Genomic DNA, 12808 nt, shown 5'->3' with positions numbered 1-12808 from the left:
TCCGCTCACTTTCTGCTAACTCTGCCCACTTTCCGCTGATTTACAGATGCCTCCTTATGAACAGTAATATGCACCAGCCCTGCTAATGCTAGGAAACAATAATTTATATTCTGTAGAGATGTGATTGCATCAGGGTCATTGACACATCACATTCTATGGGTCCTTTTACACCGACCCATTTTGGCCATAACAATGAGTGCCGATCAACGAGACAGCTTGTTGATCGGCGCTCGTTTGCTCCTTTTACAACGAGCTAATATGGGGATGAGCGCTCGTTAGTATGATCGCTCATCACCACACATTTCTATCATGTTGGCAGCACGTTTCCATGTTTACAGGGAGATTTGATGCCGATAATGATAATATTTTAGGCTGCAGAAGTGATACAAGCGTTTGTTCGGTCATCAGCTGATTGTTGCCCTGTTTGCACGGGGCATAATTCTTCCCAAAATTTTATGAGGTCAGTGATTACAATCTATATGCAGCACTGCGGAATAGGTTGGTGCTATAAATGAAATGAATTCAACGAATCAAATTCTCAAATCTTATTTACATGAAGTCTTTCAATTATATATACTGGTATATCCAAAACTATGTTGAACCTAAAGCTGGTCTGAGCACTTTTTATAGACAGCAAAGTTGTGAGACCATGAAACACAATCTCACATAATGAGTCGTTTTTCATTTTATTTATTTGGTATTTTCGCAAGAATAAATTTGGGGCATACCATTGTTTACAAATTGTACTTCAAACATACTTGGAAAACATAATTGTATCTTGTAAAATTCGCAGAGGTCGGTCACTTTGTTGGGGGAAGATGTCTACTACTTCCCTCATAAGGTTATTCAATTTGGTTAGTTGTGTTGTTATGTGTCTATTGTTGGTTTTATATGGCTTCTACATTCTTGCTTACTCACAAGATATATACAGTGTGACGATTCCACAACTTGCAGTAGGTTTCCAGATTAATTTCTTAACCTTCATAACATTTTCCCCATATACTAATGAGTAAAATTTTGTATATAGCTATCACAACATTCAGCAGTGACATGTCATCACATCTGGTTTGTGTTTATTTGGCAAATAATTTTGCTTTCAAAAGGACAATGACCCAAACAATCCTCCAGAACTGTTTGATAAATAAGGAAGGATAGACAGCAGCCTCAGATGACATGGTCTCCAGTCACCTAATCTAACCGAAAAGACATGGTTTGAGATGGGTCGGACTAGAGCAGGGGTGGGCAAACTTTTTGACTCGCGGGCCACAATGGGTTCTAAAATTTGACAGAGGGGCCGGGCCAGGAGCATTTGGAGGGAGTGTTTGGGCCGGATATACTAAAGCATTAAATGTAGTGTGTGCAAACCTCATAGCACAGTAAGAACACTACAACCCAATTTATTAACTGTCTTTCAAATGTGAAAAATAGCCCTTATCAGTTAATAAATTTGTCTCAAGGAATATGCAAGATATGGCATTTACATACTATTTCGCAGATACTGGGAGGAGGAAATGTAAATAGATTAAAATAACATACGCACTGTGATTTATCAAGAAAAAAGTTCTGTTGACTCTGTAAATTAGCTGCCAACCTCTGAGCAGTAGCCGCCCGTTCTTGTGTTGACTGCTTGCTAGCATAGTTTGCATGCTTCGTGGCAAAGTGACGGCTGATATTGTACTCTTTGAAAACCGAAGGGCTTAACGGTGACGTGAAACGAAGTGAAAATTAAAGTGAAATAAAGAGAAATACGCGCCACATTAACCCCTTAATGACCGGGCCATTTTGCACGTTAATGACCAAGGATTATTTTTTGTTTTTCCACGGTCGCATTCCAAGAGTCGTAACTCTTTTTTTATTCCGTCGACATAGCCGTATAAGGGCTTGTTTTTTCCGGGACGAGTTGTATTTTGTAATTGTACCATTTTTAGATGCTTATAACATATTGATTAACTTTTATTAACTTTATTTTAGGAGAGAATTGAAAATAAGCAGCTATTCCAGCATTAATTTTCACGTTATAAATTTACGCCGTTTACTATGCAGCGTAAATAACATGTTAACTTTATTCTATGGGTCGGCACGATTACAGGGATACCAAATGTGTAAAGGTTTTATATGTTTTTTCTACGTTTGCACAATAAAAACCCTTTTAGAAAAAAATTACTTGTTTTTGCATCGCCGCATTCCAAGAGGCGTAATTTTTTTATTTTTCCGTCGATGTGGCCGTACGTGGGATTGATTTTTGCGGGACAATGTGTAGTTTTCATTAGTACTATTTTGGGGTACATAGGACTTATAGATGAACTTTTATTTTATTTTTTATGGGGGGAATGGGAGAAAAGAGAGAATTTTGCCGTTGTTTTTTTGCGTTTTCTTTGGACGCCGTTCATCCGGCGGTTTAATTAATGTGTTCATTTTATTGGTCAAGTTGTTACGATCGCGGGGATACCATATATGTGTATGTGTGATTTGTTTTGACCGTTTTATTAAATAAAACCACTTTTTGGGGCAAAAAAGTAGTTTTATTTGACTTTGACTGTAATTTTTTTTATTTTTTTTTTCACAAACTTTATTTAACGGTTTTACTTTTTTTTTTTTAGTCCCACCAGGGGACTTCACTATGCGATGTGCCGATCGCATATATAATGCTTTGGTATACTTCGTATACCAAAGCATTATTGCCTGTCAGTGTAAAACTGACAGGCAACCTGTTAGGTCATGCCTCTGGCATCGCCTAACAGGCAGATGCTGAAGACAGACCTGGGGGTCTTTGTTAGACCCCCGGCTGTCATGGAAACCCGACGGCGACCCGCGATTTGTTTGCGGGGGCGCCGATCGGGAGACAGAGGGAGTTCCCCCCTCTGTCAAACACATTAAATGCCGCTGTCACTGTTGACAGCGGCATTTAATGGGTTAAACTGCCGGAATCGGCGCGTGCTTCGATTCCGGCAGTTGCAGCAGGAGCCAGGCTGTGTATAACAGCCGTGCTCCTGCCGCTGATCGCGTGGGTAAACTGTCAGTACCCGCGCGATCACAGGACGGATATATCCGTCCTCCTGCGCGAACTAGCAGCTGCTGAGGACGGATATATCTTGGACAAGTTCGGCGGGCCGGATTAAAAAGCCTAACGGGCCGTATGTGGCCCGCGGGCCGTAGTTTGCCCATGTCTGGACTAGAGAGTGAAGGAAAAGCAGCCCGGAAGTGCTCAGCATTTATGGGAATCTTATAAAGTTTGTTTAGAGGATGCCATGAATTTTCACAACTGATATGAAGACATGACTGTGCCCCTTTAAAGAATGACCATATTAGGGCCTGTTCACATCAGCGTTGGTTTACGTTCATGGGTTCCGTTGCAGCTTTCCGTCGGAGGAACCCATGAATAGAAAGGCAAACGGAAACCATAGCTTCCGTTTGCATTACCATTGATTTCAATGGTAATGCTTCAATTGGAAATGGTTTTCGTTTGTCTCCGTTCCGTAAGATTTCCATTTTTTTGGCTGCTACGGAACCCATGAACGGAATGTGGACACAGCCTTATATGGTATTATTTGCTTATATTATGTTTATTTTTCTTACATAGATATTGTTATTTTATATCCAGTTTTGCCAGCATTTTTTTTTTTTTTTTTTCAAAAGTGGCAACAGGGAGTGCTGCAATATTGGTGGTCATTTTGGAATTAACTTCTCAGCGACTGATGTTAAAACTGTCACGTTGTTATTGATTGAACACGCTGATAAAAGTGCAGTTTACCATCAGCTTCTGAAGAGCTGATTCAAAAGTAACAACCAATATGGCTGCACTTCCTGTTGTCAATTATCTCTGCAAGTAAAAGAAACATAATTACCAATCTTTGGCAAGTCCCCTAACTCCTGAATTACTTACATGTAGTAATTTTTAGATGGGGAGGTCGTCTTTAACATTTTTGGTCACTTTACGTTCTGTTTGTGTTATTGCATATATTTGTTGACTGTTATTCTAAAATGTGAATCTAGTAATATTGTGTCCAAACTTTTGACTAGCGCTGTAACAATACTAACAAGGGCTAGTGTACTTGGGGACACACTTCAGTGTATTGTTTTTTTCTATAAATATATTCTAGTCAATCCAAGTAACTCGAAATAACGCAAAAATATATTGATAAAGAATTTGAAAAAACATAAAAACTTCCTACTGATTTAGTTATATCTCTTTTGTTATTTTAGTGCTTTTCCACCAAATGGATTGCCTGCAGAATATTCCATTTTAGCCACATTTAAAATCTTATCAAACATGCCACAAGACGTCTGGAATTTATGGCAAATTATCGATACTAATAAAAAACAGAAAGTTGGACTTTATTTAAATAAAGATACACAAACTGTGAACTTATTGTATTCCTCACCCTCCAAGACTTTTAATTTTCATACATCCAGTAATGTTACAACACTTTTTGATGGGAAATGGCATAAGTTATCTTTCAGTGTAACCAGTGATGATGCCAAGATGATTTTGGATTGTATTGAAGTAAGTTCTGTTACAATAGCTGAGCAGAAAACTCATGAGAAGAAGATGTTCACTTCATCTATGCAAGGAGACTCACATTCCGTCCCTTTGGTAAGTAATATCAGACTTGTTTCATAAACTGGATTTAATGTATACTTGGCGTAAACCAGGGGTGTAACTAGGAAAGACTGGGCCCCATAGCAAAATTTTGACTGCCCCCCCTCCCCTCAGTGCCACACACAGCCCTCTTTGTAGATAGTGCCCATTGTAGATAGTGCCCCCTGTAGACAATGCCATACCGCCCCCTGTAGACAGTGCTATACAGCCCCCTGTAGACAGTGTTATACAGCCCCCTGTAGACAGCGTCACACCACACTTGTAGATAGCGCCCCCCACCTCCCCCTTGTAGATAGTGCTGATAGTGCTTGGGATGGAAGCTGAGATCACGCGGGGCTGTGAAGAGGAGACCTGTATGATGCTGATTAGACAGCGTCATACAATTGTCTTTACACCTCCCAGAGGTAAAAAAAATGTAACCTCCTATTTGGCTATTAGAGCCACATTAGCATGTGTATAAAAATTATCATAACTTTTAAAATAATTAACGTTTTTTTAAATCAAATCACACTGTAGTTATCTACATCATAGCTTCCATTAGATTAGTTAGGAGATGGTGAATTAATAAACTGGCGACAGAGCCTCTTTAAAAGCTATTAGTCAGTGTGTTTAGGGTAACTTTGTAATAAGTTTTTTTTTATAAAAAAACGTTCGACTTTTGGAGATACAGCCATTCTGTATTCTCTATACACAACAGCTGCATCTTTCGCTTCACACTGAATCCGTCAGTCGCGCGGACCTTACAGGTTCAGTGTCGGCGGGTCCTGCGTGTCTGTGACAAGCTGCATCCACCTGTAAACAATCACATCTAAGTTCATAACTACGATGTGATCGATTACAGGTGAATCCTGCATGTCAGAGACATGCAGGACCCACTGTCACTGAACCTGTAAGGTCCGCGCGACTGACGGATTCAGTGTGAAGCGAAAGATGCAGCTGTTGTGTATAGAGTAAAAAGATTTTTTAATAAAGACTAATTACAAAGTTACACTAAGCTCACTGACTAATCCATTTATTAAAAATAAAAATGCCCTCGAAGGTGTACATAGCCTTTAACACTTGCTTTTGAGTATATCTAGTGGTGCCTGTTTATTCGTTAGGTTTCTAAATGGCAAAAAATTAATTCATGACTGAAGAATCAGACTACACAGTCTGTAACCATGAAGACACATAGGTTTGCATAGGAGTTGCATACACAAAACAGTATGGTTTTTGGAAATCAATGCTATTTTGAAAGTTGCTTCAACCCAAGAGACATCTGTCAGGGTTGTAAAATCTAAGGGCTCCACCAATACAGAGGTGACATCTTTGAGTTGTGACTTGAAGGACTACTAATGTTCAATGTGGCACTGTGTGGCATCTCAACTTGGGAGATGTGACCCATGTGGGGGTACAAAAAGTGGTAAAGCCGGCTGTGGTCATCCCAGATCGGGTATTGAGGAGACCCCTCTTATTCCTGTAAATGGTGGGAAATTTGAGCATGTAGTAAGATACACTGACTTTTTATAAATGTATTTCTACTTGCCCAATGTATTTATGAATTAACATTCTTAGGTTTGCTATATCAAGTCTGCATATAAAAGATCGAAATATAAATACATCGTAACTTTTAAATATTCTATAATTTTATAGGTTGATATTCAGCAGCTTGAAATCCACTGTGAACCACAGAAAGCTTTAAGAGAACAATGTTGTGAGCTGTACGATCAGGTGAGTTGATAACCTTGTTTGTGGTCACTTTGCACACAGGTCAGCTGTGAGTTCATAAATAGTATATGGCAGCTTAAATCTGGATATGGCTATGACCACATCTATAAGAATAAGCATCTAATATTCTCAAACATAAACTAATATTTTCCCTGTGTTTGTTTGGGTTTTCTCTCGGTACTTCAGTTTCTTCCCTCACTCCAGAAAAACCCCAAAACATACTGATAGGTTAATTGGCATCCTATGAAATTGGCCCTAGTGTGTATAGATTGTCTGCCTAATTGGGAGCAATGTGAGTGTTTATGATCTTTGTACTGTGCAGCGGATTATGTAGACACTATAGAAGCAACAGAAAATAAATAATAAAGGAGATAGTTCTGTAATGCATAAAAAAGTAAAACAATAAAACAGTGCAGAAGCCTAAAACAGAGAACGAAATATGTAATATATTACGCATTTATGCAGTCTTAAAGAGGTTATCCCATCCTTAGCATTTATGGTAGAATATGCCATAAATGCCTGATACAGTAGGTGCGGATCCAAGCGCTGGGACAAATCAGGTGAACAAGCGACCAGTGACACCTGTTTGCCAATTGTCAGCCGCTGCAGTCAACATACAGTTCAATGGAGAAGTTGCTGCACTTGCCTGCAGCAAAAGGGCTCTAAAACAATTGCTGACTTCATGAAAGAGAAGAGAATGTTTAAAGAATATTGGCTGCAGAATATTTTATTCATGCTTGGCATAAACTATTACAGTGTTTTGTTGTTTATTTTACAATTTGCTATCATCAAAACCACAATAATATTATAGTGGACATTTTTTTTTATTTTTATAAAACAATCAATTTGGTGGTGACTCGGGTTAGGAAAGCGGCCTCTCATATGGATTTATTTATTTTCTGGATCCCACTGAGATTAGCCAGTTTACTGCTTAGCTTTGGAATGATGGATAACAAAGATGAGAAATGTCGCTGTTTTAGAGTATGCAGATCTCATCCAAAAAATCAGGATAGGTTAAAAAAGATGCCATTGATAGGCCAAAAGCCCAATGGAGTTTAGACAACCGCAAGAAGAAAATTGAGCCAAGATTATTAAGGAAGATTGGTGGAGAAAAAATAAAGGACAACTTAAATACTGATCCAAGCTGACCTTCAGGCTCAGGGTGCAACAGTTTAAAGTGAAAACATTCTTCACAATTGTCTGAATAACAATGAACCACACTTCTAAGATCATAGACAAGATCATAGGTGGTAACATAATGACCCAAAATATGCCTAAAAAACACTAAAGGATGGTAGTCTGCTATGAGTTCTGTGGTAATGCCATTTACCATCTTTGAAAAACCCTCATCAACCATCAAACCTGAGAGACCGGGAGCAGTTTTCTATCTTTCCTATTATTGTCTCTAAAGACTTTGCTTAAAGAGGTTAAGGGTCCCCAAATTTTTCTCCATGAGTTTTATTTGTAGTATTATTATTTTAAAATGGTATCATAAAACAACATTTTAACTCCATGAAATGGGAAATAAAATATTACCAAATATTTTGGTGTGTTTCAACTTAGCTTAGTGAAGATTGCGAGGGTACCAATAATTTCAGCCACATTTGTATGCCACCATTGAAACCTTTGGTGATCATATGATTTATGACATTTCTTCTATATGGGTCTTCTCTTCAGTTTTCTGTTGGCTCATGATTTATGTTATAGGATCAATCCATCATGTAGCTGGCCATTCTCCTACACGTTGCTCATCCAATAAAACATATTTTCTAAACTATGATTTCTTATAAATTGTTCAAAATAATAAGAGCGAAAAGTTAGGTTTAACGTTTTGATCAAGGATACCTTTGTTTGTTTTTCTTGGCATTTGTGGTATTTTCAAAGTCTTCACCAACACATTTGAAATTGGCAATAAGTTTACAGGAATCAATATTTTTCAGATTCATAACAAGCCATAAAAAATATAGCATGGAATTTTCAAATATTTGTTGCTATAGTCCAATTATTCCATTTGAAGATTTTTATTTTAGGTCTGTCATCCTTGCTTTATCAGTTAATATTGTATCTGAAATCATATTCATGTCCTATAACCATATTTGACTTTACATGTATGTATATAAAATAATGACAATTTCAACAGCTAATTTGTTAATCAGTTCTTTCCAATAGTTTTTCATGTTAATTCTTTGCATTATCTGCGTATATTAAAAATGCAAAAACCTTCCTAACATTGATGTAATGGGGCTACAGAGCATCAGGATACATTCCTATATTGGCAATTACTACACATATATGACTTTGGTGAATCTTTTGGTGAATATTTACTAAGTTCTAGTATCCCTGAATATTTTTTTTATAGTATGATTTACTATGTTTTACATTTTTATTCTCAGTAGGAGAGGTGATGCTTGGAACGTTAAAAGCCTGACAGTGGTTTGGGGAAAGATCAATAGTAACACTTTATTATGTTGACAATACAAAATGTCCTGTGTTTTCTGTTTTCTAGTGTGCTGGGGCTGCAGAGCTGAGCCTCGGAGCTAATTCTCCTCGATGTTCCAAATGCACACATGGAGTTTTAGGTCTTCAGGGACCTACAGGATCAATGGTAAAAGGCAAATGTAAACAACACATTTCATAAAACTGTAAAAAATATAATTCTATATTTCAAACAAATTTCTGTTCAAATTGTAGGGAGAGAAGGGGGATGGTGGAGAACAAGGGAAGCCTGGACATGTTGGAAATTTGGTAATTCATTGATAATATTATATTGAATAATATTGTCTTCTTGACATTTTCAGTGTGACCTTCTCTGAACTCACAGATTGATGTTTTCTTTTTTATCTGATTTACTAGGGTGTCCGCGGCAATCCTGGAGCTTATGGAAGAATTGGTGACCCAGGCTTCATAGTAAATTTCTCAATTTCAATATATTTTGCATAAAATACTGTTTCGCCTTCACATTTAAAAATACTAAATTGTGTTTGAATTGCTATTTAGGGAGAACCAGGCATAAAGGGAGAAAAGGGACAGAGCGGTATACTTGGTGAAAGGGTATGTATATTTTCTTATTATAACTATATGAAACATGATATCTATCTATCTATCTATCTATCTATCTATCTATCTATCTATCTATCTATCTATCTATCTATCTATCTATCTATCTATCTATCTATCTATCTATCTATCTATCTATCTATCCATCCATCCATCCATCCATCCATCCATCTATCTATCTATCTATCTATCTATCTATCTATCTATCTATCTATCTATCTATCTATCTATCTATCTATCTATCTATCTATCTATCTATCTATCTATCTATCTATCATCTATTTATCTTTTTACATTATGATGAAATTAAAATAAACATTTGCAAATGCAATATTTTGTACTGAATAATAATAATAAATAAATGTGACAATAAAGAACTAGTATATATTGTTTTGTAATAAATAGTGTTCGGATCTTTTACATCGTTGTTATGAACGCTACAGGCGTTTTCTTCCATCCAATGTTAATCAGTAGTGTTATTTTATTCTGTAATCTAATAGAAGAGCCAGCCATTAACCTCTTTTTATGAAACAAATCTTAATATCTTTTTAACACGGCTCTTGATCTCATAGTAATCGAATAATTCTAGTAGGGGGAAGTACAAGCACTCTTAGGCTGCTTTATTAATGTGTCCCAAAATTGACAAGAAATTCTATTTTCTAGGGTGATCGTGGTGATCCAGGTTACAAGGGACTACAAGGAGCAGATGGTTTCAAAGTAAGTAAAGTACATCATGACTATTATTTGGTATTATTTATTGCTTCTTACATTTTTTTGCCAACCCCCCCCCATTTAACATAGTAGTAGTATATATTAACTTTCATAGATTATATATCAGGGTGGGGACGACAACATCATAAAATTTTCACATAATGCAGCATATAGACAAACCTCTAATGATTAAATGTTTGCTGCCCAGTGCCCTAGTGATGGAGACCAATACTTTCAGAATGTGACTCTACTCTTTTACATTTATTACCTCACTCCCTCAGTCACTAGTCAGTTTTGCCTGAAGTTTTCCTTTAACCCGTTAGTGACCGCCAATACGCCTTTTAACGGCGGCCACTAACGGGCTTTATTCTGATGCATATGCCTTTTTACGGCACTGCATCAGGATGAGTAAACAGAGCAGGGAGCTGTCAAATCTCCCTGCTCTCAGCTGCTAGAGGCAGCTGAGGGCTGGGGGTGTCCCTGCTCTGCCGTGTGACATCGATATAAGTATCGATCTCACATGTTTAACCCCTCAGATGCGGTGCGCAATAGCGAGCACCGCATCTGAGTGGTTTTGGAGAGAGGGACGGAGCTCCCTATTTCTCCCACCGACACCCGGCGATCAGATCGCTGAGTGTCTGTGTCTTCTATGGCAGCCGGGGGCCTAATAAAGGCCCCCAGGTCTGCCTGTCATGAATGCCTGCTAGATCATGCCTCTGGCATGACCTAGCAGATGCCTGTCCGTTTTAAACGGACAGGCAGTAATACACTGCAATACAGAAGTATTGCAGTGTATTATAATAGCGATCGGAGAATCGCATATTAAAGTCCCTTAGTGGGACTAGTAAAAAAGTAAAAAAAAAGTTTAATAAAGTTAATTTAAAAAAAGTGAAAAAAATGAAAAACCCACCTTTTCCTTTACTATTAAAAAACCAAAATAAATTAAAAAAGTTACGCATATTTGGTATCGCCGCGTCCGTAACGACCCCGACTATAAATATATTACATTATTTAACCAGCACGGTGAACGCCGTAAAAAATTGAATAAAAAACTATGGAAAAATTGCTGTTTTCTGTGAATCCTGACTTAATTTTTTTTTTATAAAAAGTGATCAAAAAGTCGCATCTACTCCAAAATGGTACCAATAAAAACGAGTCTTCCCGCAAAAAAAAAAAGCCCTCATACAACTGCATCGGCGGAACAATAAAAACGTTACGGATCTTCAAACATGTAGACACAAAAACAAATAATTTTGAAAAAAAAGCGTTTTTACTGTGTAAAAGTAGTAAAACATACAAAAACTATACAAATGTGGTATCGTTGCAATCGTAACAACCCGCTGAATAAAGTTATTGTGTTATTTATATCACACAGTAAACGGCGTAGATTTAAGACGCGTAAAAGCGCGGCGAAATTTCAGGTTTTTTTCTATTCCCCCCCAAAAAAAAGTTAATAAAAGTTAATCAACAAATAATATGTCCCCCAAAATGGTGCTATTAAAAAGTACAACTTGTCCCGCAAAAAACAAGACCTTATACAGCTATGTCGACGCAAAAATGAAAGAGTTATAGCTCTTGGAATGCGACGATGGAAAAACGTAAAAAATGGCTTCGTCATTAAGGTCTAAAATAGGCTGGTCATTAAGGGGTTAAATAAGTTTGTAACCTTGGCCATGAACTTCCATCAGCTCTAAAAACATAGCTATCATGCAATATAAATGTACCAGAGTAAATGAAAAGTTTTTTTAATTGACAAAATATGATACTTTTTTTTTTTTTAGATATGTATTCTAAATAAGAATAACAATGGACATTGTATCTTTCATCAGCCTACTCATGTCTAAATATAGCTCTGCTTGAGGTATAAAGTTTAAGGTTCAATGTTTTTCTAAAATATCCAGAATAGAAAAGATTTGGAAAATGCAATATAATTAAAGCACATTTATGACGAACCTTGACAGAAATGGCAACATTTTATGGTATCCCATGTGAGTACTTCTAGCAATATGCACCCTTAGACTAAGGGGATCTGAGAAAACAGTTTCTTAAACTCCTCTAGAATATTTTTATTTAGGTTTCCTTAGCTGGGGATGTCCTTGTCTCAGTCTTTTATGTCTGCACGGTCTTTTTTACTGTTACACTTTACTATTGTATATCAATAAACTCTCTGATCTAATATGTATTAAACTAATTATATTACAGGGCATTGCTGGTCCACCTGGAATCAGAGGTCCATCTGGCCCAAACGGAGAGAAGGTGAGAGCACAATAAAAATGGTAAAATAGTCTAGCTCATGAAGGCAAGATTGCTTACATTTAAGAATGTATGTAACCAGGTTGGATTCACATATAAGTTAGCACAAGAGTGAGGCCATTTTGGACTTCGCTTCTATCACACAAAGAAAAATGCTTAACATTTTTTTTGTTGCAATTGTGGGGGCAAACACTGGCTACAGAAGATTTTAAGTGCTCAAGTAACAGTACGCATAAGATATTATGCTTAAGGTGTCTTTATTTATATAATGAAGATTTCAGCCATGTTTTATTTTATCGATAAACGGTTCAGATCAAAATAATATCTTAATAGGCCTAAATCAAAAAGTTGAATATGATTTTAATATGGGTTGTTTGCTCAATTTGATGAACCATTTCCAGATAAAAACAACTAAAAATGTATAACTTGGTCTGAACATTCCTACACGGCAAGATAACACAATTGCAAAAAAAAGAGAGC

This window comes from Rhinoderma darwinii, chromosome 4, assembly GCF_050947455.1.
Source record: "Rhinoderma darwinii isolate aRhiDar2 chromosome 4, aRhiDar2.hap1, whole genome shotgun sequence".
Classification (NCBI taxonomy): domain Eukaryota; kingdom Metazoa; phylum Chordata; class Amphibia; order Anura; family Rhinodermatidae; genus Rhinoderma; species Rhinoderma darwinii.
This window is presented reverse-complemented; position numbering follows the sequence as displayed.